Consider the following 25,736-nt stretch of genomic DNA (forward strand, 5'->3'; position numbering starts at 1 on the left):
TTCTTTTCTTTCAGTTTTGTATGGGATATTATTCTAGCTTGTTGACATGAATGTTTAGCTCATTAACCTACATTAACCCTCTGTCTTTTTTTTTCTTTTGTAATATATGTGTTTAAAAAGATCCCTCAAAAAATATAGGGGAGGGATAAATCGGGTGTTGGGATTAAGAGATATGTGATGCTATACGTAAAATAGACAAACAATAAAGACTTACTATATCACACAGTATAAGTGAATCACTTTGCTGTATACCTGAAACACTGTAAATCAACTATACTTCAATTTAAAAAAAGAGAAAATTTAAAAAATAAAAAGATCCCCCAAGTTTTGATATACAGTATTTTTGTATATTTCATTTAAACATATTTCTAATTTCCCTTAGGCTTACGGCCCTATTTAGAAGTGCAAATTTTAATTTCTGGACAATTGCACTTCAACATGCCCTGGGCTCTTTGAGTTCCCTACACTGGTACCCAATGATGGGATCTTCATGGCCAGTTGGCCAACTTGTTGTCCAGTTCCAGAATCCTATTTGAGAGCCAGCTTCCTCAGACTTGTCCTGGAATCAAGCTGCCAGGCCTCAGGTTCCTGGGAGGGCAGACTCTAAGACACACATATCAGGGCAGAAATTTGACCAAGGTGTATCCTTGGGATTAACACTTTGGGGGAGTAAAGCAAGCAGAATTAAGCAAATGGCAGAGTTTAGCTGAAATAAAATCAATGCAAAGACATCATCTAATTCCACAGGGAGTTCTGGACTCTGCTGCCCTGCTAGGAGGCAAGGATATGGGGCCTCCATATGCCCAGCATTGACCGGTCACCAGATGAAAGCTGCCCCAGGGAAGGAGAAATGATATATAAATGATCGTCACGATAAACAGCTGAAACATCCACTCTTTCACACACTTACCCTCTACCCTCTGAATAGCTTTCCATTACACAATGCGCTATTGTTAATCATAGTCACTCAGACTTTATCATCTTATCAATTAGAAGTTTGTTCTCTGTGACCAGTGTCTCTCCATCCCCCAGCAGCCCCTGGTAACCACCATTCTACTCTCCATTTCTGTGAGTTTTGCTTTTTTAGATTCCATGTATAAGTGAGAACACACAGTATTTTCTCTGTCTAATTTATTTCACTTAGCATAATACCCTCAAGCTCTATCCATGTTGCTGCAAAAGGCAGGGTTTACATCTTTTTTGCGGCTGGCTCTTATTTTATGGCGCATGTATATCATGTTTTCTTTATTCATTTGTTGATGGATACGGAAGTTTGTTTTTTTCCATATTCTGGCTACTGTGAATAAGGCAGCAGTAAACAATGATGTACAGCTATCTCTTTGAGATGGCTAGTTCATTTCCTTTGGATTTATACCCAGAAGTGGGATTGCTGGATTGCATAATAGTTCTATTTTTAATGTTTTGAGGAAACTCCCGTACTGTTTTCCATTGTGGCTGCATCAATTTACATGCCCACCAACAGGGCACAAAGGTTCCCTTTTCTCTACATCCTTGCCAACATTTATTGTCTCTTCTCTTTTTGATGACAGCCATCCCAGCAGGTGTGAAGTGATCTCTCATTGTGGTTTTATTTGCATTTCTCTGATGAGTAGTGATGTCACACACCTTTTCATGTACCTATAGTCCATTTGAAAAAAATCAAATTCTTTACTTATTTTTGAAATTTTATTTGTATATTTTTTGTCTGTGCCGGGTCTTCCTTGCTGCGAGGGCTTTTCTCTAATTGCGGTGAGTGGGGGCTACTCTCTACCTGAGGGGCTTGGGCTTCTCTTATTGTGGAGCGCGGGTTCTAGGGCACGTGGATTTCAGCTGTTGCTGCCCCCAGTCTCTAGAGCACAGGCTCAGTCCTTGTGGACACAGGCTTGGTTGTTCCACCGTATGTGGGGTCTTCCCAGATCAGAGATGGAACCCATGTCTCCTGCACTGGCCGGGGGACTCTCTGCCACTGAGCCACCAGGGAAGCCCTACGTAGTTATTAATTAGATTTTTTTTGGCTATTGAATTGTGTGAGTTCCTTATATATTTTGGATATGAAGCTCTTTTCAGACAGATGACTTCCAAATATTTTCTCCCATTCCATAGGTCACCTTTTAATTTTCCTCATCCTTTCTTTAGTCATGCAGAAGCAATTTAGTTTGATATTGGCTTTATTTTTTCAAAGCAGTTGTGTTGTCACTAACCGAACCCTCCTCTCTGCCCTGGACCCTCCTACAGTGAGACTGTTGCTTTTGAGAAGTGACTTGGGTAATAGAGGCGGCAGGGTTTGCCTGTTTAAAGAACACAACTGCAAAGTGTGATGTCTTGATCAAAAGGTGCACATCTCATAAAGGCTTTACTTCTGCTCCAGGCTGATCATCAAGAGGATTTTCTGCTGACTCCACTAAGTTGTCCTTGCAAAAGTTTTCATGATCCAAAATGCTCAAAATAATACTAATCATACCTGACATTTATTAATTGCTTCATAATTATCAAAGTGATTCAAAAGACCTTAATTACTTGATAGATCCAACCATCCTAAGGAGACTGTCTCCTTCGGGCTTCCGCTGTCCTGGAAGAACCCCAAGTCTGGGGTCCCTGATATCACTCCCCAGGGGGCCCAGTTGCAGGAAGGCTCAAGGAAAAGGGCGCAGGTACCTGAACAGCAGAGGCTGTACCATATAGGATGCGATTGTTCAAATTATGCACCTGTCCCCCAACACACACACACACACTCACACACACACACTCATCTTTAGTGAACTTGCTAAGCTGAAAGGCCAAAGCTGATTGGATTGGAAGATAAAGGCCAAATGTTAGCATGTTTGACACTAGGCACTGTGGGCAGAGGAATTCAGCTGTTAGGACTTATGGGAATCAAGGCTTTGAGCTCTTACTCCAGAGTCAGCTTAGGCTGGTTTTAACTGGATATCAAGTGCAGAGAAAGACCAGTCCAACATCTGGTCACACGAACATCTGGTCATCCAACATCTGGTAAAACAGATAACAGTAATGGGAGGAAAGAAGGGCACACACTCAACAGTCGCCATGTGAAGGTTGGCATAAAAGCCCAAGAGGGTAAAGGGACAAATATCAGCCTCAGTAGTGATGCTAGTGATTAAAACAAGGCCCCTGCCCCCACATCATTTACCCACTTCATAAGCCCAAACCACCACCAGGGACTAACCCTGGACCGTGAGAATGCTCCTCTGGGATGTGGATCCCTCATCAAGAAGGGAGGCTGATGGAAAAGAAACAGATGGGGGCAGTGTTCCTGGGATCATAAAGTATAAGGAGACTGTGCTGCAAGGTAAATTCTCTCTCAGATTCTCCAGGTTTCTTGTGGCATTTCCTAAGGCTTTGTATTAGCGCCAATAATCAGTCTTAATTACAGCCTTTGCTAGGGTCCTGGGCATCCTGACTCAGCGCCAGCAATGTGCTGAGTCAGCAGGAAGTGATTTCCTTGACTCTGTGGGAAGTTCTTACATTGTAATGGAGAAAACAGTCCAAATAAATTGGATGGAAAAGAAAGTCCTCATCAGCAAGAATGAGAGTTTGAAGCGTCAGAAGTGACTGTGATGGGATGCTGGGGACATTTTAAATGGGAAATGCTGTTAACTTTGATCTAGGAGGAGATAATTTGATACAAAACAAAATAGAAATCAGCAGGCAGATCAAAGTCTTTTATTTTCATCACAATTGCAGTGCATATTGCTTATAACTTATAAAATTGTGTAATTCTCTCAAATAAGGCTGGGAAACTCCCTTATAACTGTTTTACTAAGGAAGCTAGTAACTTTCCTTAATAAAAAGATTCCTGCTGGCTTGAATTTGATTTGCATGTTAGAAAAAAAGTTGTCCTTTAGCTTCTGGTTTCCAAGGGGATTTTTTTTTCTCCCCAGAAATATATTGCTTATTGGATGGTACATCTCTAATTTTGGAAACCATATGTTCTAGGTATTCTGGGAGTGATCTGGGTTTCAAATACTGTGTCCATTCTTCCCAGAAGCACAACATACTTGAGAATCCCAGGAGTGACCGTTATCTCTAAGTGAACACTCTCTACAACTCAGGGACTTATGCTCAGTAAGCCATTTAATTTTTCACAGCAATTTTTTTTTTTTTTTTTTTTAGTATTTTCTTGGCCAGTGCTGTATAGAATGTGGGATCTTAGTTCCCTAACCAGGGATCGAACCCATGCTCCTTGCATTGGAAGTGCAGCATCTTAACCACTGGACCAAGTCGCTTCAGTCTTGTCTAATTCTTTGCAATGCTATGGACTGTAGCCCTCCAGGGGTTCAGGGGATTTGGGATTCTCCAGGCAAAAATACTGGAGTAGGTTGCCATGCCCTTCTCCAGGGGATCTTCCTGATTCAGGGATTGAATCCTCCTCTATTATGTCTCTTGCTTTGGCAGGTGGATTCTTTACCACTAGCACCACCTAGAAAGCCCTAGGCATTGCTGTTACTGCCTTCTTATCTATTTGGAAACTAAGATTTGGAAAGGTGGCTCAGTATCTCCCAGTTGGCAGATGGGTTCGTAGTCTGATATTTTAACCAATATGGGAGAGCGATGATGCTCTTTCCCTTGGTTATCAAATCTCATGCACTTCTTCAGTCAACAGAGTTCCAAGATGACCCCAGGACACTTGCACACCCATCCAATGCCCTCTCCTTGATGACTGGCAGAACCTGGGAAGATGATGGGATCTCAAACTCTTGGGGTTAGATTCCTAATTGAGTGACTCTGAGTTCATCAAAACAGAGATGATCCAGGTGGGTGTAACTTGGCCAGGTCATTCCTTTACAGGCTTCAAAATGTCCCTTCCAGAAGTCAGAGATGGGAAACTTTAAAGGACCTAAAGATGGGGTTATCTAGCTGGCATGTGACTCCACCTCTGGGAGCTTTGTTCCCCAGGCCAGCAAGCAAGAAAAATATTTCCTTCTCAGCTTCCACATAAGGACAAAGCCTAGGGCTCCTTGATTTCAGTCCTTGTCACCTTGAGCAAGGAACCAGCTACATCATACCTGACTCCTGAGGAAGCTGTGAGATGGTGAATCTGCTATTTTAAGGCACGTGTCTATGCAACTCTGACATGTGGCATAGAAAACAAATATACCTTCCACCTCTGCTTAGACCACCTTTCATCTTTCTTTCCACACGTATGTATGAAGCATTTATTGTGCATTAGAATGCATGCCAAGATTTGTAGCTACGAGGGTCAGCAAAAGCAAATGAGGTTCCTGCCCTTGAAGCTTATGATAGGGAGAAGCAGAGAGATGTGAATCAAATAACAACACCATATGTGTGAAACTGAGCTGGAAATAAAGCAGGTCACCCCACCCCCTGCCCTGCCAAGGCACCACTGGCAACAGGGCAAGGCAACAGGACAAGTCCTTGCTCAGGAAAAACCATGCTTCCCGGGCAGCCTGGAGGTCTTGAGGTTGCAGGCGGGGACTGAGGTGGGAGACATGGGGGCTGGGCCCTCAAAGCCTTACATCCTGAGATCTTTCCTTTGTAAGAACAATAGGGAGTGAAAGGAACATGGGAGTGGAGAGTGTGGTGGGAAGGACAAGGGGAAAGCATGGGGGACAGCCCATAGGAGGAAGACCAAGATCACTCAGGGAGCCAAATCAAAAGGAGGAGAAGGGTGCAGGTAGGTGGCAGAGGGAGGTGGGATGTGGACTGTGGGATCTGAGGAGAAGAGGAAGTCTGCAAGGCTCCAGTGTTTTCACGTCTTGGAGGCAGGCAGCAGCAGCCTGGCAGGGAGCAGACTTGAGAAGGAAGGTCTTGTTCTGGCTCCTGGTTCCTGTCTCCTGAGCATATCTGGGGGACCCTCTCTCTACCCAGAGCCCAAAGTAGGGTCATGACATTTCCATCCACAGCAGAGATGGCTGAAACTATGAGAGTGAGTGGCATCTCTGATGATGAGGGAACAGAGAGGAAGAGGCAGGGACAGAAGTACCTAGGGACAGTCTATTTCCTTCTCACCTGTTTGAGCGACTTACATCTTCTCTCTCTTAAATTAAAAGACTGAGTAACATGCACTGCATGCCTTAAGTATCAAATAGTAGAACATTTAAATAGTAATAAATAAATTTGGTGTTGATTGGTTTAGTTGCTAAGTCATGTCTGACACTTGTGACCCCATGGACTGTAGCCGGCCAGGCTGCTCGCCCATGGGATTCTCCAGACAAGAATACTGGAGTGGGTTGACATTTCCTTCTCCAGGGAATAAATTAATAATATAAATCATGTTATAACCTATCCTATGTTTACATAATATAAAAGAATAACTTAAGTAACTGAATTTCAGAAGCTATCATGTGACATAATGGTCAAGGATCTTCTATAATGGTCCCAAGAAAATGTGTGCACCAGGACCCAAGGAATGTAGCAGTGACCTCCACAAGAGAGTGAGCCTGACTGCCTTTGAGTGCTTGAGTGTGTCCAGTGGAGACATGGGTCAGCAGTGACATGCCACGGGGACAGGGGCTCTGGCCGCAGCAGACCCAGGAGATGCAGTATGTGGCATAAATCTTCTTGGAGGAGGTCACCAATTAGCCCACCATAGGACCACCAAGCAGACGACCCACAAACTAGAGAACAGTTACACCAAAGAAGTTCTTGCTCTGTTGCAAAAGTTCTAAGGCCCACAACAGTTTTCTCAAGCTGGGGATCTGGCAGAGGGACTGAGAAGCCCCAGGGATTTGACTTTGAGGCCAGCAGGATTTGATTACAGAACTTCCACAGGACAGGGGAAACAGACTCTTGAAGGGCACAAAAAAAAACCTTTTGCACACCAGGACCCAGGAGAAAGGAACAGTGACTGCAAAAGAGACTGAGCCAGACTTGCCTGTGAGTGTCAGGGAGTCTCCAGCAGAGGCCTGGGTCAACAGCAGCCTGCCACAGAGTTGGGGCACTGACTACAGAAATAGCTCCAGAAGGAATGAAGAGGCTGAGCCAAAACAGAAACAATGCACAGTTGTGGATGTGTCTGATGGTGACAGTCAAGTCAGATGCTATAAAGAGCAATAACACATAGGAGCATAGGTCCATGACTCAGGATAAATTGGAAGTGGTCAGACAGGAAATGGCAAGAGTAATCATTGACATTCTAGGACTCAGTGAACTAAAATGGATCAGAATGGATGAATTTAATTCAGATGACCATTATATCTACTACTGTGGGCAAGAATCCCTTAGAAGAAATGGAGTAGCCATCATAGTCAACAAAAGAGTCTGAAATGCAGTGCTTGGGTACAGTCTCAAAAAATGCAGAGTGATCTCTGCTTGTTTTCAAGGCAAACCATTCAATATCACAGTAATCCAAGTCTATGCCCCAACCAGTGATGCTGAAGAAGCTGAAGTTGAATGATTCTGTGAAGACCTATGACACCTTCTAGAACTAACACTCAAAAAAGGTGTCCTTTCCATCATAGGGGACTGGAATGTAAAAGCAGGAAGTCAAGAGATACCTGAAGTAACAGGCAAGTTTGGCCTTGGAGTACAGAAAGAAGCAGGGCAAAGGCTAATAGAGTTTTGCCAAGAGAACCCACTGGTCATAGCAAACACCCTCTTCCAACAATCTCAAAGAAGGGCAATGCCAAAGAAGGTTCAAACTACTGCACAATTGCACTCATTTCACATGCTAGCAAAGTAATGATCAACATTCTCCAAGCTATGTACAAGGGGGATTTAGAAAAGGCAAAGGAACCAGAGATCAAATGGCCAACATTTGTTGGATCATAGAGAAAGCAAGGCAATTCCAGAAAAATATCTACTTCTGCTTTATTGACTATGCCAAAGCCTTTGACTGTGTGGATCACAACAAACTGTGGAAAATTCTTCAAGAGATGGGAATACCAGACCACCTGACCTGCCTCCTGAGAAAACTGTATGCAGGTCAGGAAGCAACAGTTAGAACCGGACTTGGAACAACACACTAGTTCCAAATTGGGAAAGGAGTGCATCAAGGCTGTATTTTGTCACCCTGCCTTTTTACCTTATGTGCAGAGTAGAACATGTGGAATATCAGGCTGGGTGAAGCATGAGCTAGAATCAAGAAATATCAATAACCTCAGATATGCAGATGATACCACCCTTAAGGCAGAAAGTGAAGAGGAACTAAAGAACCTCTTGATGAAAATGAAAGAAGAGAGTGAAAAAGTTGAATTAAGACTCAGCATTCAAAAAACTAACCTCATGGCATTGGGTCCCATCACTTAATGAGAATAGATGGGGAAACATTGGTAACAGTGACACACTTTATTTTCTTGGCCTCCAAAATCACTGAAAATGGTGAATCCAGCCATGAAATTAAAAGACACTTGCTCCTTGGAAGAAAAGCTATGACCAACCTAGACAGCATATTAAAAAGTAGAGACATTACTTTGACAACAAATGTTCATCTAGTCAAAGCTATGGTTTTTTCCAATAGTCATGTATGGATGTGAGAGTTGGACAATAAAGAAAGCTGAGTGCTGAAGAATTGATGCTTTTGAACTGTAGTGTTGGAGAAACGTCTTGAGAGTCTCTTGGACTGTAAGGTCAAACCATTCAATCCTACAGAAAATCATCCCTGAATATTCATTGGGAATATTGATGCTGAAACTGAAGCTCCAATACTTTGGCCACCTGATGCGAAGAGCTGACCCTTTGAAAAAGATCCCGATGCTGGGAAAGACTGAAGGCAGGAAGAGAAGGGGATGACAGGATGAGATGGTTGAATGACATCACCAACTCAGTGAACTTGAGTTTGAGCAAGCTTTGGCAGTTGGTGATGGACAGAGAAGCCTGGCATGCTGCAGTCTATGAGTTGGACACACAAAGAGTTGGACATGATTGAGTGACTAAAGAACAAAAAGAAAATTTAAGCATTAAGATACATTACTGCATATTTAAGTTAAATACTTTTATTAATTTTAAGTCCATGATTTAGCCAGCCATATGGCTGATGACTCAGATGGTTAGGAATCAGCCTGCCATGTAGGTATACCTGGGTTCGATCCCTGAATTGGGAAGATCCCCTGGAGAAAGGAATGGCTCCCCACTCCAATATTTTTGCCTGGAGAATTCCATGGACAGAGGAGCCTGGTGGACTACAGTCCATGGGGTCGAAAAGAGTCAGAAGCAACTGAGTGATTAACACTTTAACCAGCATGATCAGATGGGCCCATGGCCACACAGAATCTAATACATGCTCTTTGCTTGTTTTGTTTTAAGCCCAAATTGTATTTATTTCATAAATACAATGTATTTATGTATTATATGTATTTATGTATTATGTATCATAATAAATACAATGTATTTATTATTAAATAAATACAATTTTTGTTTTTAGCCCAAATTGTGAAATAAATACAATTTTTGTTTTTAGCTCAAATTATATTTATCCTTCAAGCACATCTGGAAAAAAATTAATTTTGATTTTAAAATGAATAAATAAAAAGACTTCACATTTAATATCCAATTCACTGAATCAGATTAGAGGAGCCTCTGTAGACTTCGCAGGTGGCTCAGATGGTAAAGAATCTGCCTACAGTGCAGGAGACACAGGTTCAGTCCCTGGGTTGGGAAGATCCCCTGGAGAAGGAAATGGCAACCAACTCCAGTGTTCTTGCCAGGGAAATCCCACGGACAGAGGAGCCTGGTGGGTTACAATCTGTGGAGATGCAAAGAGTCGGACCTGACTGAGTGACTAAAGAACAACAACAAAATGTAAGTTTTACGAATAAGCCAGAATGCTCTCTTTAGCCAGGAGATGGAATGGGCAGTGCCGCTGTGTCCCCAGTGCTTGCCAGTCCTTCCCCAGGATACATTTCATCTGCAAGCAGCCAGCAGGCTTTAAATCCTAGCTCTGTCACGACCTGCTCTATGACTCTGTGGAAGCTATTAATTATACGAAATACTTACCTGTTAAGGAGGTGGTGAAAGTTACAGGAGATAAAATATGCCATGTGTCTAGAAAATAGTGTCTGATTGATAAGCAAAAATTTTCTTTCCCTGGTTGTGTCTTTTCATCAAAAAGTGGCTGATTTAACCTCCAGTTTTAGGTCATTTTCCCTCCAAATAAAATCTTATTTTCTCAAGAAGTAAAGTAACAAAAAGTGAAACTTTTATAATATTACCTAAATGCCTCTTGGAATACTGCAAATGGAGAAAGGGAGTTCATAAAAAAAATAAAAGAAATCTAGCATTTCATTCATTTTCAGCTGCTGCCTGTAACATATGGAAGGCTGTAACTTCACAAGGAAGTGAAAGCTTACCTCCTACCAGGTGCCAACATATTTTAAGAAGAGAGATATCACAACTCTGGAATTATTGAAAACCCATGTTCTTTCTCTCCAATTGCCAGGAGCTGACGCAAAAAGTCACGTTTTGACAATCAGCATATGATGTCACTGGGACTGTCTATCAAGGAGGTAACAGTGGATGTGGCAGACAGTGGAAAACAGAACTATATTTAGAATTTTGTTACACAGGGCTATTCTGATGCTCTGAAAACCTGTAAAAGCTCTCATCTTTCAAAGTACATTTGACAGTTCACGGCCCTGCAGTCCAAAAACTTTGCTTAGAGGTGTTTCTATCTTTTCCTCAGCTCTCCATCTCTTTAAAGGTTAAAAATCAGAAGGTAATTGGCATGTGTACTCTCTATGTACCCAAGTTCAGCTCATTTAAAGTGTCTAATCGACTTAAATAGCCTTCAATTCATCTTGGAACTATTTTGACATAGTAAAGAAAATATAAGGATGTCTATGACCTACTGGCATAATAGCATCTTGAGAAGTAAGGGGAGAGTGTTTGTGAGGGTGTGTGTGTGTGTGTGTGTGTGTGTGTGTTTACCTTGCCCAGGGAACAGCAGTGCCCATATTTACTGTTCCTATTTCAGTCCTTTGTCATCACTGCTGTAACTGAGCCCGCTGTCATCTGGTAGGAATATTTAATCGTGGGCTCTGACTGGCTGGTAACAGTGAGTGCACATCTGGAGTCTAGACTCAGCGGCTCTGCGGGCAGGCTCCTAACCCAGAGCTCCGTGGGCTCCAGGGCTCCATCTCAGGGCGCCCAGCTCTGCTTACATAAGTGGGGGGCTGCCTCATCTATCTCAGCAGTCCTTCCTTCCGTACTCCCTCCAGCGTCCACTGTCCTAGCTCTGGCTGTGCACCTTGGAGGCCAGCTCCTGGAGGACCCCTCCCTGCTCCCTTCAGTGACCCCCACTCCCCAACCTCCACCATGCCGAGGATGCTTTTTGGGTGCATCCTTCTTCAGGTGAGAACGAGACAACTTCTCACCAAGGAATCAGAGCCAGCGAGAAATCTGAAGATTGATGATTCCTCTTGTTAGCTTGTTAGTGTTGATGGTTGTGTTGAGTTGGAGAGAAGAGGTTTGATAAAGTACAGGAGAGACAGAATCCGATGTCATGAAAAGGACGCAGATGTTGGAATATACGAGTTGGGCTCAACTTTTGTCCTCAGCCATCACACCAGATGTGGAACCTGGGAAGTCTCTGAGGTTCAAATTCCGGTGAGCTTGTCAATTTAGGGGAAGAGTGGCCATCCCATTAAGTTGTTGGGAGAAATACATAGGTCAGAAAATGCAACATTTGTTAAAGTGGGAAATAAAAGCTAGTTGCCCTCTTTCTAACATGTATATCCCATATTCAGATGAGACAGTGACTCTTTAACCCAAGGTAAGAAAAATAACCTTGATGTTTGCTGAAAATATAGGGTGGTTGCTTGTTTGGGGGTAGTGTAGGCTGGGGTTAGGGGCTGCTGGAATCTTCATGTGAGATGAGAAGATTTTGAACTTGGTTCAACAGCAATACCTACTTTTAGATACAAAGTAACAGAGAAAAAGGCAACCACATTCTTGTGGCTGCAACATTTCCCATGTGGGATCTTTTTTTTTTTTTTCTCTTGCTTTTTCTTTTTTTAAATAAAGTGTAACTTCTGGTGACTTCTAGAGAGTTAGACTGGAGCCCCTGGGAGTTAAACCTATCTGGCATCCCAAGCTTGGCATTTGAGAGATTCTTAATGAATGTTCATTGCTTTATTAATTAATTAAATTTTTTTTTTTTTAGCAATGGGTCATCTTTAGTGTGGAGAAGGCAATGGCAATCCACTCCAATACTCTTGCCTGGAAAATCCCATGGATGGAGGAGCCTGGAGGGCTGCAGTCCATGGGGTCGCTGAGGGTCAGATGCGACTGAGCGACTTCACTTTCACTTTTCACTTTCATGCATTGGAGAAGGAAATGGCAACCCACTCCAGTGTTCTTGCCTGGAGAATCCCAGGGACGGGGGAGCCTGGTGGGCTGCCATTTATGGGGTCGCACAGAGTCGGACATGACTGAAGCGACTTAGCAGCAGCATCTTTAGTGTATTTCCTGCCTAAAAATGTTATAGTAAACTGTAACAAAGTTAGCTGTATCTGTACCTAATTAATTATGTATGTGATCAAGTGACACCTAAATAACTTCCCTGTAAAATATAATCATTTGGATGTCTACCCAGCAAACAAAAGCAAGACTTTGAGAAATTATAGTTTTCTTTCAGAAAGTTATTTAATTATATTGAGGTCAGCAAACCATGACCTGCAGCCCACAAGACAAAAACTGTATATCTCTTGCCAAACCAAAAGTATATACTCTCTGGCCCTTTGCAGAAAATCTTTATCTATGTCTGTAATTATATAAACAAAGAGAATTTTTTAAATGTGGTTTTTCTCATTTAAAATAAATAAATATCTATTAGTATAATCTTATCATGATGCTACTTGATTTAAAATCCATCCAACACTCCCATTGATGATAGTCTTAGTCAGCTTTCAATTCAGTTCAGTTCAGTTCAGTCGCTCAGTTGTGTCTGACTCTTTGCAACCCCATGGACTGCAGCACGCCAGGCTTCCCTGTCCATCACCAACTCCTGGAGCTTGCTCAAACTAATGCCCATCGAATTGGTGATGCCATCCACAGAGGATGTGATCTCATCCTCTGTTGTTCCCTTCTCCTCCTGCCTTCAATTTGGGTATAGACTTACTCTATTCAGTATATAGTATATATATGCCACCCAAACGACTTCATCTGAACCTAATTACTTCCCAAAGGCCCCCACCTACAGATACCATCACACAGAGGATAAGGGTTTCAGTGGATGAATTTGAGGAGAAATATGGATGTGAGAGTTGGACCATAAAGGAGGCTGAGAGCTGAAGAATTGATGCCTTCTAACTATGGTGCTGCAAAAGTCTCTTGAGAGTCTCTTGGACAGCAAAAAGATCAAATCAGTCAATCCCAAAGGAAATCAACCCTGAATATTTATTGGAAAGACTGATGCTGAAGCTGAAGCTTACTTTGACCACATGACATGAAAAGCCGACTCTTTGGAGAAGACCCTGATGCTGGGAAAGATTGAAGGCAAAAGGAGAAGAGGGTGGCAGGGGATGAAATGGTTGGATGGCATCACTGACTCCGTGGACATGAATTTGAGCAAACTGCAGGAGATGGTGAAGGACAGGGAAGCCTGGCATGCTGCAGTCCATGGGGTCACAAAGAGTCAGACATGACTTAGTGACTGAAACAATAAATAGTCCAGTCCACAGTGACTGTACAATAAATTCCTTACCGAGGTGTAGAAAGCCCTTCTCTCTTTTATATTACTGTGACATTCTGACTTCATTCCATGGCATTTGGTGCTATCTGACTTGTCTTCCAGACAATGATCAAGATCCTATAAGATGCAAAGGGAACAGGCAAGAGGGAGAAGGTAACTTTGCCCGAGGACATCAGAGATACATGAGTGGAAGGTGTTTGACTTGGGCTCTAAAGAATGGAGAAGGAGTCACAGGAGTGGGGCTGGTGGAGGTGAAGGTCGCTGTGATGTGTGTGCCGCAGGAAACCAGAGCACCGCTGAGGACAGACTGGCATGTGAGGCCAGTCCGGAGTCATGGGTCTTTTCTACTGCTCACTCTGCACCTGTCTTTGGGGAAGTAGTTGGGTTTATAAGCGTCAACATTTCATCTGTGAAATGGGAACACTGACAGCATCTGGATTGTAAGTCTGTTGGGAAGAAGATACAGGAGTGAGGTGGCCCAGTGAGGGAGCGCTCAGACTGCCCGCTCTGGCTGCCCTGGCCATGACCTTGTCGTGGGCCGTGCTGTGCCCTCATGTTTCCCCACACCACTCCCTCAGCAGAACTGCCTCTGTGCCCTGCCTGTTGGTAAAGGCCCAGCTGGGGAAGAATCTCCATTACAACCCTGGGTGCTGTGGTCACTCTTACAAAAAAAATCAAACCACCTAAAGCATGTACAACCAGCAAGCTGTCAGCCTGTCATTTCAGTACACATGTCTGCCGTGACCTTCAAGAGATATTTTGAGCCTTTAAGAGACCAACAATCAAAGATTTATGTTTGGTTTGGGTTTGGTTTTCACACCTATCATTTTCCAGTTTGGCAACTAGTGGTAGAAATCTAGCAGGTTAACCAGACCTAGCATTTAAGTTTTAGAACCATGAAAGCGTATGAAAGGCCAATTACTAAAAGGCCTAATGTACCCCTTATTACATTTTAACATCACTGGCCTGTACAGCTAAATGTAAAAATAGATTTTAAAAATTAAGTGCTTTCATTATAAGTCCATCCATGAGTGGAACTCTTCTTCAGACCAACAGATATAGTATATTTTTTAAGTTTGGCATATTTTTTAACAGTTACAGTGAAATCCCTAACACCCAAGCTAACTATTTGCGCTATTTCTTTTTCATGTAAGTGAAAATTGAGCCCAAGTAAAGAAAAAGTTATGGATTAAGTTTTCCCTTTCCTAGTCACCAGAATTTGCCAATGTACACATCAAAGTTTGCATCATGAGGGTTTTGGTGTGTCATCTGCCTCAGCTGGTAAAGAATATTCCTGCAATGCAGGAGGCCCTGGTTCAATTCCTAGGTTGGGGAGATCTGCTGGAGAAGGGATAGGCTACTCACTCTAGTATTCTTGGGCTTCCCTTGTGGCTCAGCTGATAAAGAATCTGCCTGCAATGTGGGAGACTTGGGTTTGAACCCTGCATTGGGAAGGTACCTTGGAGAAGGGAAAGGCTACCCATTCCAGTATTCTGGCCAGGAGAATTCCAAAGGGGTCACAAAAAGTTGGATACGACTGAGTGACTTTCACTTTCACTTTTCACTTTCAACCAATTCAGAAGTAACAGCTGGTCTTGACCAATGGTTGTGTGTGCACGCATGAGTGTATGTATGTGCAGGCATATATGTATGGTGTGTATCTGCTTGTGTGCACATGTGTACACACAGGCCAGTAGGTCTGAGTGTGATACATGTGAATGCCGGCAGATGAAACATATTTGAATAATAGATACATTGACTCCATTGAAGCTTTGCTGGCTCAAAGACTGGAAAGGAAGTACTGTCCCTATTGATTATGATGTCCCCACCTCCCTTGAGCACATTCTTGCCTTTGGCTGGAGGTCTTGCTGGGTTCACAGCAGGATCTGATTTTGAGTCATGAGTTCTTCTCCCCAGTCGCTGAATTCCTTCTGGGCCTGATGGACTGGAGCCAGAAGTCTACAGAGATCTGGCTCACACCACACTTATCTGTGACAAGCCTGTTTGGCACATGAAGTGGGAATATCTTCATTGTCACCAGCAGTAGCAGCAGCAGCAGCAGAAACTCTTTTCCGGCGGCACACCCAGCCCTGCACTAGGATTTCTTCTGTGGACCCACAGGCCAAACCTCTTCTCAGGGGCCAGTCCTGGGGAAGGTCAGTCCTGGGGAAGGGCGGAGGTTAGGGAAGAGCTCGTCAAGTACTGTTATTTTATAGATAAAGGATTTGAGGCAACAGAGAAGAACTTTGCCCCACGGAAGACCAGACTGCCTTTGGTGAAGCCAGCAATAGAAACAGCATCTCCAGACTTCTGTGTAGAATACTTTCTACCGTCACACGCTTCCTGATCTTCTAAAGAGACTGCTAAGAAGATCCCATATTTTAGCTACATTTTATATTGGGTGGACATTGTACATGGTATCTGACATAGAATATACCTTTGAAAACAATTGTTTGAATGAATTAATGAAAGAATGAATGGAGTCAAATTCCAATGATCTCAAAAAGATTTCAAGAGGCAGAGACATGTCCATATTATTTAAGAAGAAATAATTTAGATCTCTTGCATAGCATGGTACTCAGTTAATTCTAACTACAATTGTCATTGTCAAGACTGAGGGATGCATCATTCTTTTCTGTTGCAGTGTTATCCTGCACGTAGCTAACTTTGCTCTTGGTATTAGAAAGAGAAAATTCTAAATGCGGTTGACTGCCCAAGAATTGATGCTTTCAAATTGTGGTGCTGGAGATGACTCCTAAGAGTCCCCTGGGCAGCAGGGAGATCAAACCAGTCAATCCTAAAGGAAATCAATCCTGAATATTCAGTGGAAGGACTGATGCTGAAGCTGAAGCTCCAATACTTTGGTCACCTGATGCAAAGAGACGACTCATTGGAAAAGACCCTGATGCTGGCAAAATTTGAGAGTAGGAGGAAAAACGGGTGACAGAGAATGAGATGGTTGGATAGCATCACTGACTTAATGGGCATGAATTTGAGCAAACTGCAAGAGATAGTGAAGGAAAGGGATGCATACTGTGCTGCCGTCCATGTGGTTGCAAAGAGTTAGACACAATTTAGCTACTTAACAGCAACAAAAAGAGTACTTCAGAAGTGAAGAAACATATAAATAAGAATTGCAGCCAAAGCCAAAAGATTGCCATACCTGCTAAGGAATAACTTATGCTGGAGAGGGATTATTAATTTGAATTGCCACTTTCTTACTCATAATGATTTTGTTACTTTTTAAATAAAAGTTATAAGAAATGTAAGTTTAGTATAAATAATATCATATATGTAACCTATTATACATATAAGTTGGTATAAGAGATATAAACTGAATGCAAAGGAGCTTGAAGAAATGGGGTGGGTTGTCTCCAACTTTGCCAATGAAAGAATTAACATAAACAGGAATTAAGAGGATGCATGCTTATGCAAATTAATGAAGACTTCCTCATATCACATATTTTGATGTAATAGCTGAAAACTTTCTCAATTTCAGGTTCAGAAGAATTGCATATCATAGGATTTTAACCTTCAGATTCTTGGCCACATGGTGGGAAGTCCATTTGGCAAAAAAAATCTTACTATCTGTATCTTGTTATTCCTGCTCCAGGCTTAAAAGTGAGTGGAGTTATAAAGAACTGCTGCATAATCTTTGAATGAGAAGTTACAGAAAAGATCTGTTTGCAATTATTTTACTCAGTTAAGGATAACTTCCCTTAGTGATGAAATACAAAACATCCCCATTTTATGTAATCTGGAGATTTTACTGCAGTCCACAAAAACTGCAATCAATTTTCAAAAACCCGATCACAGAGTAGATATGCAGAACACAAGCTGGTAAGGCAGGACACATGGTTTGATCACCCTGATGTCCGAACTCTTTTTGTAATTCTGCATTTGAGATCCCAGCAGGTATTTCTGAGGCAGAAACTGTGTAGAATTAACTTGCTGAGTCTCTTCTTTGTGGCAGTTAGACTTGCATCCTAGTCCATCAGATAAGGCTGTCCATGGGATGACAAGATGAGAGAGAATTTACATATTGGAGTCCTTTGGTCAAAACTCCAGCTTCAGGGAAGAGAATTGAGGAGAAATGCAGATGGGGGTGGTGCTGACCACCGGGGAGGCTTCTCTGGAAACTGTGGCCCCATTTGAAAATTAAGAGCCCCAGAAACTACAGATGCAGTTCCCTTAGTCATCATCAAGGCACCTTAAAACATTTAAGTCTGCTTTTCATTTTTTTCAAGAGAAGACACATAAGACTGTTTTTGTTTGTTTGTTTGTTTGTTTTTTAAGAGAAACTTCAGGTTCACAGTAAAATTGAGAGAAAGACACAGAGATTTCCCATATGTTTCCTGCCTAACACACACAGAGCCTCCCCACTACAAACATCCTTCACAGCTAGTACATTTGTTACAGCTGATGAATCTACACTGACCCATACTGGTCACCCAGAGTCCATAGTTCATGTCAGGGTTTATTCTTGGTGGTGTGCTTTCTGTGGTTTGGGCAAATGTATAATGTTATGTATCCATCACTGTGGTCTCATACAGAATATTATCACTGCCCTAAAAATTCCCTCTGCCCTGCCTGTTCATCCCCCCCAGCCTCCAGTCCTGGCACCACTGATCTTTCTAGTGTCTCTATGCATGTGAAAGTGAAAGTTGCTCAGTCGTATCTGACTCTGCCACCCCATGGACTGTAGCCCGCCAAGCTCCTCTATCTATGGAATTCTCCAGGCAAGAATTATGGGAGTGGGTTGCCATGCCCTTCTTCAAGTTTCAGCTTCTCTAGAATATCCTTTTGTTGTAATGATAGAGTAAGTAGCCTTCTTAGACTGGCTGGTTTCACTTAATAATATGCGTGTAAGTGTCCACCAGGTCTTTTCATGAGTTGGTAGCTCATTTCTTTTTTGGTGCTGACTAAAGTTTCAGTGTCTGGGTCTACTCAAGGTCCCAGAACTCCCTTCTCTCCAGATCCTCTTATTTCCTCCACCATCAGCAAAAACTCGAATCATTTGTTTTATAACACAGACTTGCACACCTAGAGGTTTTGCCTTTTTTTTTTTCTTTCTCCCTCAAGAGTTTCATAAGAGGTTAGGTGCTAAGATGCTCAGTCGCTCAGTCATGTCTGACCCTTTGTGACCCCATGGACTGTAGCCCACCAGGATCCTCTGTCCATGGGATTCTCCAGGCAAAGATACTGGAGTGGGTTGCCCTTTACTTCTCCAGGGGATCTTCCTGACCCAGGGATCGAATCCATGTCTTCTGCATTGCAGATGGATTCTTTATTGCTGACCATCAGGGAAGCCCTTAATCAATGCCTGATTCGGGTCAGAAGTTCTACTGGTCTTAGGGGCATTGGTGCCTAACACAGTCTCTGCCCTAAGCTGCTTCCTGTCTGTGGAGATTTTGAGAGATGAGAGACACCTGCTGTATGTCACATGCTGTGTGAAGACCTGGACCACACCACCCTCCACATCACCAGTCTGTCTTTTTCCTGGCTGGTGGAGTCCTTGGAAAAACATACCTGTTCCCCAGCCTGAGATGCCATGCATCACAGAGCAAGATCCCAGAGAGAAAGAGGCACTTTTGCAGGATTGCAGGGTACAGTTTCTCCATTTCCCCCGGGCACTCATAGTCTGTGTTCTGATGAGTGGAAAAAAGAACAAGACACCACTGAGCAAGGCTTTCGAACACAATTCAGCTGGAAAAGGACCTCTAGACATTAGCTCGCACATCCTCACTATTAAAAAGTAAAGTTGATGCAAAATATGCCTCACAGTGAAATAGTCATACAGTAGAAAGGATTCCAACCCAGCTCTCTGAATGCCTTCCAGACAGTCAATGTGAACACAGACGGGTTCCCAGATGAGCGAATGCAGAGATGAGGTCTTCCCAGGCTGTGAGCTAGTGGGGTCATTCTCAAGCCTGTTCCTGGAGCCACACACCCAGGTGGACTCTGAATGCTCTTATGCTTAAGTGCATCTCCCTACTCCCCCCCTTTTTTTTTAAAACTAAAATAAATTTTTTTTTTGGTTGTACCACACAGCGTGTGGAATCTTAGATTGCTGACCAGTGGAACCTGTGAACCTGTGCCCCGTGCAGTGGAAGTATGGCGTCTTAACCATTGGACTGCCGGGGAAGTCTACATCTCCCCCCTTTACTGGAAGCTTTCCTACTCTCATTTGTAAGAATTTTTGCCTGAATGTAGGTTATATACTTACTGAAATGTCATTACATGATGTATTTCCCTAAGGTCCCTCTCCCAATGTCTGGCCAGGAACTATTCCATTACCCTAATTTTAATTCATTTATTCCTCATAATGATTTTATGCTGAAGGTACTGTTGTGGATACCGTGGATACCCATAACATAATGGATATTGTTATTGTTATAGCTCCACTAAACAAACTGAAGCTTTGGCAGTAAATTCCTTGGGTGCTAAAAAGCTGTGTACCCCTGCCCCCATTACCCACCCCATCCCAGTTAGGAGTTCCTTTAGAGATGGAATCACAACTCCATTTTTTTTTTTTTTTTTTGGTCTCAAAACACCATATGTGGCACATAGCAAGTGCTCAGTTATTTTTCAGTGTATGAATTAATGCATTTCTAATGAGAAGCAGTCTTTCCGTATTATTCTGGTGTTTTGTTAGACATTGCTTGTTTTAAAATATGTACACTTGGACAGCAAGGAGATCAAACCAGTCAATCCTAAAGGAAGTCCACCCTGAATATTCATTGGAAGGACTGATGCTGAAGCTGAAGTTCCGATAATTTGGCTACCTGATGAGAAGAGCCAACTCACTGGAAAAGACCATGATGTTGGGAAACATTGAAGGCAGGAGGAGAAGAGGGTGTTCGAGGGTGAGATGGTTGGATGGCATCACTGACTTAATGATATGAGTTTGAGCAAACTCTGGGAGACAGTGAAGGACAGGGAAGCCTGGCATGCTGCAGTCCATGGGGTCACAAAGAGTTGGACACGACAGAGTGAACAATAAGAAAAATATGTACGAATTACTTGAACACTCCCCTGCTCCCTTGTTCAACTAGTCCAGGAAGGAAAGCAAGGAGTCACCAATTCACAGTCTCTGCGTGGGCTCTATTGTCTCCAGACGAACAAAGGTTTAGGACAGGAGGATCCTTCCCTTCCCCCACTCCAGACGAAGACATCACTTTAGTTGTTTTCTGAATTTTTTCCCTAAAAGTGAGAGCTATGGGAACCATCTTGGCATAGGAAGGAAAGATTCCAGAGTTGGGAGGCGGAAATACTCTTAAAAAATTTTTTGGCACAAGAAAGTTGGCTATTTGTTTGAATTGTGAAGATCAGAAAGACAGAAACTGTCTCTTCCTGCCTTCCCTCCTCCAAGCCCTCAAATTCCCTCACCAGCAGGCTCCTTCCAAATGTGCACCCACCACGTGCCAAGGCAAACTCAAGCTTTGGATCAGCATTTGAACTGGCGGGCACTCCTTTGGCCAGTGCTGATAAGGTTATACAGCTGTTCTCCAACACAATGGGTGCTGTGGTGGATTAGGCCATGAGCTGGTATTTAGACAAATTGGGCAGTGTTTTCTAAACTCTCTGAGCCATATGTCCATATAAGAATGGGATAATGAGTGATGTGCTGAGGTAGCAGCAGTAGGCTTCAACAAAAATAATATTTCTAAACCAGCAAAACCTCCAACACATGGAAGGCAAACGTTTCTAAACCAAAGTTTAGCTGCACCCCCCAACCTCAGTCAGCTAAACTATAATAAGAGTAGTCATTATTCTCATTATCACTGAATCCTTGATTTGTCTTTGCATAACATTTCCCATTCTCAAGTCTTCACTTGTCTTATTCACCCAGTTACATTTCTAATGGTTCCATCAGGATGGGGGGAGTAGGATTGGATTTGGAATTATCATCAAGACAGTCCCCTTACACATAATCATTGTTTTTTGTATTGTTATTCAGATATATCAGGTGCAGATGGCATGCTGAGGCTGAATCAAATGCTGTATGAACTGAGTAGCATACTGGAGACAGGCAAAATTGGGGGCAAGAATTTGTCTTCTGGTACTTCTTAATAATATTCATTAGAAAACACACTAGCTTAAAAAAAAAAAGGATTTTAGCATCTGTGTGCAAAAGGAATGTAGTGACTAGGTCAAGTTTAAAAGACAGAGTTTGAAGAGGGAAATGTTTTGTTTTGAATTTTCCTCCATCACGGTCTGATCTTATAAAAGCCATAAAATTTCTCTGAATCTCAACTCCACAGCTATACAATGGAGATAATTACATTAGTATTAAAAATTTTAAGTTATGTATAACCTGGTGCGTGCACATAATAAACCATCTCATGCCTGAAAATAACCCTTAATCTGATTGCTTTCCTCCATTCTTTAAATGTCAGTAGCATCTCCCAGTTAAGACAGTGCGACCTCTTGTGTAAAAACTTCCTGGATGCCTCCTAATATTCCCCAAACAAACAAAGCACAATTCTTCCTTAGGGGTGGAAACTTTTCCAATTTAACCCGAGCCAAAAAAAAAAAAATTGATTTATTTTGGAAAGTTTCTTTAAAAATTCATCAGGTTATTGTTTCTGGGATTGGAGTTTGATTTGGTTTAAATTATGGCAGTACAGAATAAATCGTGTAAATAAATAACAGAAATACCCTTTAATTTCCAAGCTGAGGAATCTGAGTACACTCTGTGCTGATTTTGTAAACACCCAGCCAATTTCTAGATAGAGTTGCTGAACACCAAGACTCTTCTCCCTGCCCCTATGAGAAAACCAGGCATGCAGGAATAGTCCTCAAGCCAGCGACATGCTGATCAGCGGTCAAAGAATGAGTCATACAAGTCCTCAAGCCACAGTTATAGCACTGTTTCTGAAATATAAAAAAATCACCATCACTGTGCATTTGGGTACATTGGTCTTTGAAGTTGGAAGGGGCCATAGCAATTTTTAGATATGGAAGCATCACTGATACAGTTAAGGTTTAACAATGAATTCCCGGTAGAATCTCTAATGCAGTTCCCAGTTTTGTCATTTGCATCTTGTACATGATCTCCCTTGACCTTCAGAGAGATGACTTCGCCTGCCCTCACAATGCACACTCTCATTTCACGAGACATGTAAGAACTACACTCATGTATATCCCCTCACTTGATCTGTTTGAAATTGTCCCCAATGCCCAAGTAAGTCCCAGAATGTTGGTATGAATTTCCTGCCTCATATGCTGAGATGTGTGAATCCAAGATAAGACAAAAACATCTCTCTTTCTGATGACACTCTTGGTGCTTTCATCAACAGCATTAAATTGCAAAGAGAGTAACTTGCTATTTCTTTACTGACTTGCATCTGGGTGGATGAAGCATAAGCTAGAATCAAGACTGCCAGGAAAAATATCAATAACCTCAGATATGCAGATGACACCACCCTTATGGCAGAAAGTGAAGAATTAAAGAGCCTCCTGATGAAAGTGAAAGAGGAGAGTGAAAAAAGTTGGCTTAAAACTCAACATTCAGAAAACTAAGATCATGACATCTGGTCCCATCACTTCATGGCAAGTAGATGGGGAAACAGTGGAAAGAGTTACAGACTTTATTTTTTGGGCTCCAAAGTCACTGCAGATGGTGAGTGCAGCCATGAAATTAAAAGACGCTTGCTCCTTGGAAGAAAAGCTATGACCAACCTAGACAGCATATTAAAAAGCAGAGACATTCCTTTGCCAACAAAGGTCCGTCTAGTGAAGGCTATGGTTTTTCCAATAGTCATGTATGGATGTGAGAGTTGGACCATAAAGAAAGCTGAGTGCCAAATAATTTATATTTTTGAACTGTGGTATTGGAGAAGACTCCTGAGAGTCCCTTGGACTGCAAGGAAATCCAACCAGTTCATCTTAAAAGGAATCAACCCTGAATATTCATTGGAAAGACTGATGCTGAAGCTGAAGCTCCAATACTTTGGCCACCTGATATGAAGAATTGACTCATCTGGAAAGACCTTGATGCTGGGAAAGATTGAAGGAAGGAGGAGAAGGGCGCGACAGAGGATGAGATGGTTGGATGGCATCACCGACTTAATGGACATGAGTTTGAGTTAACTTTGGGAGTTGGTGATGGACAGGGAGGCCTGGCATGCTGCAGTACATGGGGTTGCAAAGAGTCGGACATGGCTGAGTGACTGAATTTAACTGAACTGAACTAACTTGCATGCTTGTTGTCGTTCAGTTGCTAAGTCATGTCTGTAGCCCACCAGGCTCTTCTGTCCATGGGATATCCCAGGCACAAATACTGGAGTGGGAACAAATACTTCTCCAGGGAACCTTCCACCTTAGGAATCGAACCAACATCTCCTGCATTGGCAGGCAGATTCTTTACCACTGAGCCACCCATCTCCCACTTTTAAAAAAAGAACAAAGGAGAGGAGGAGGAGGAGAAAATATGAAAGCATGGTCAATTCGGTTCATCTTTTAATTTCATGGCTGCACTCACCATCTGCAGTGATTTTGGAGCCCAAGAAAACTAAGTCTCTCACTGTTTCCACTGTTTCCCCATCTATTTGCCATGAAGTCATGTGACCAGATGCCATGATCTTCTTTTTTTGAATGTTGAGTTTTAAGCCACCTTCTTCATTCTCCTCTTTCAGGACAGAAATTGTATGGACCTAACAGAAGCAGAAAATATTAAAAAGAGGTGGCAAGAATACACAGAAGAACTGTACAAAAAATGTCTTCCCAACCCAGATAACCACAATGGTGTGATCACTCACCTAGAGCCAGACATCCTGGAATGCGAAGTCAAGTGTGCCTTAGGGAGAATCATTATGAGCAAAGCTAGTGGAAGTGATGGAATTCCAGATGAGCTATTTCAAATCCTAAAAGATGATGCTGTGAAAGTGCTGCACTTAATATGCTAGCAAATTTGGAAAACTCAGCAGTGGCCACAGGACTGGAAAAGGTCAGTTTTCATTCCAATCCTAAAGAAAGGAATGCCAAAGAATGCTCAAAAGACCGCACAATTGCACTTATCTCACATGCTAGTAAAGTCATGCTCAAAATTCTCCAAGCCAGGCTTCAACAGTACGTGAACCACGAAATTAAAGATGTTTAAACTGGATTTAGAAAAGGCAGAGGAACCGGAGATCAAATTGCCAACTCCATTGGATCATCGTGAAAGCAAGAGAGTTCCAGAAAATAGTCTATCTCTGCTTTATTGACTATGCCAAAGCCTTTGACTGTGTGGATCACAACAAACTGTGGAAAATTCTTCAAGAGATGGAAATACCAGACCACCTGACCTGCATCCTGAGAAATCTGTATGCAGGTCAGGAAGCAACAGTTAGAATCGTACATAGAACCACAGACTGGTTCCAAGTTGGGAAAGACGTGCGCTAAGGCTGTATATTGTCACCCTGGTTATTTAACTTATATGCAGAGTACATCATGCTAAATGCTGGGCTGGATGATGCAGAAGCTGGAATCAAGATTGCCTAGAGAAATACTGATAATCTCAGATATGCAGATGACACCACCATTATGGCTGAAAGTGAAGAAGAACTAAAGAGCTACTTGATGAAAGAGAAAGAAATGATTCAAAAAATGGCTTAAAATTCAGCATTCACAAAACTAAGATCGTGGCATCCGTTCCCATCACTTCATGGCAAATAGATGGGGAAACAATGGAAACAGTGAGAGACTTTATTTATTTAATTTATTTTTGGCTTCAATATCATGCAGGTGGTGACTGCAGCCATGAAATTAAAAGACACTTGCTCCTCGGAAGAAAAGCTGTGACCAGTCTAGACAGCATGTTAAAAAGGAGAGACATTACTTTGCCAACAAAGGTCCATCTAATCAAAGCTATGGTTTTTCCAATAGTCATGTATGGATGTGAGCATTGGACTATAGTGAAAGCTGAGAGCCAAAGAACTGATGCTTTGGAACTGTGGTGTTGGAGAAGACTCTTGAGAGTCCCTTGGACTGCAAGGAGATCCAACCAGCCAGTCTTAAAGGAAATCAACCCTGAATATTCATTGGAAGGAGTAATGCTGAGGCTGAAGCTCCAAAACTTGGGCCACCTGATGTGAAGAATTGACACATTGGGAAAGACCTTGATGCTGGGAAAGATTGAAGGCAG

Source organism: Bos indicus x Bos taurus, chromosome 11, assembly GCF_003369695.1.
Source record: "Bos indicus x Bos taurus breed Angus x Brahman F1 hybrid chromosome 11, Bos_hybrid_MaternalHap_v2.0, whole genome shotgun sequence".
NCBI classification, from domain to species: domain Eukaryota; kingdom Metazoa; phylum Chordata; class Mammalia; order Artiodactyla; family Bovidae; genus Bos; species Bos indicus x Bos taurus.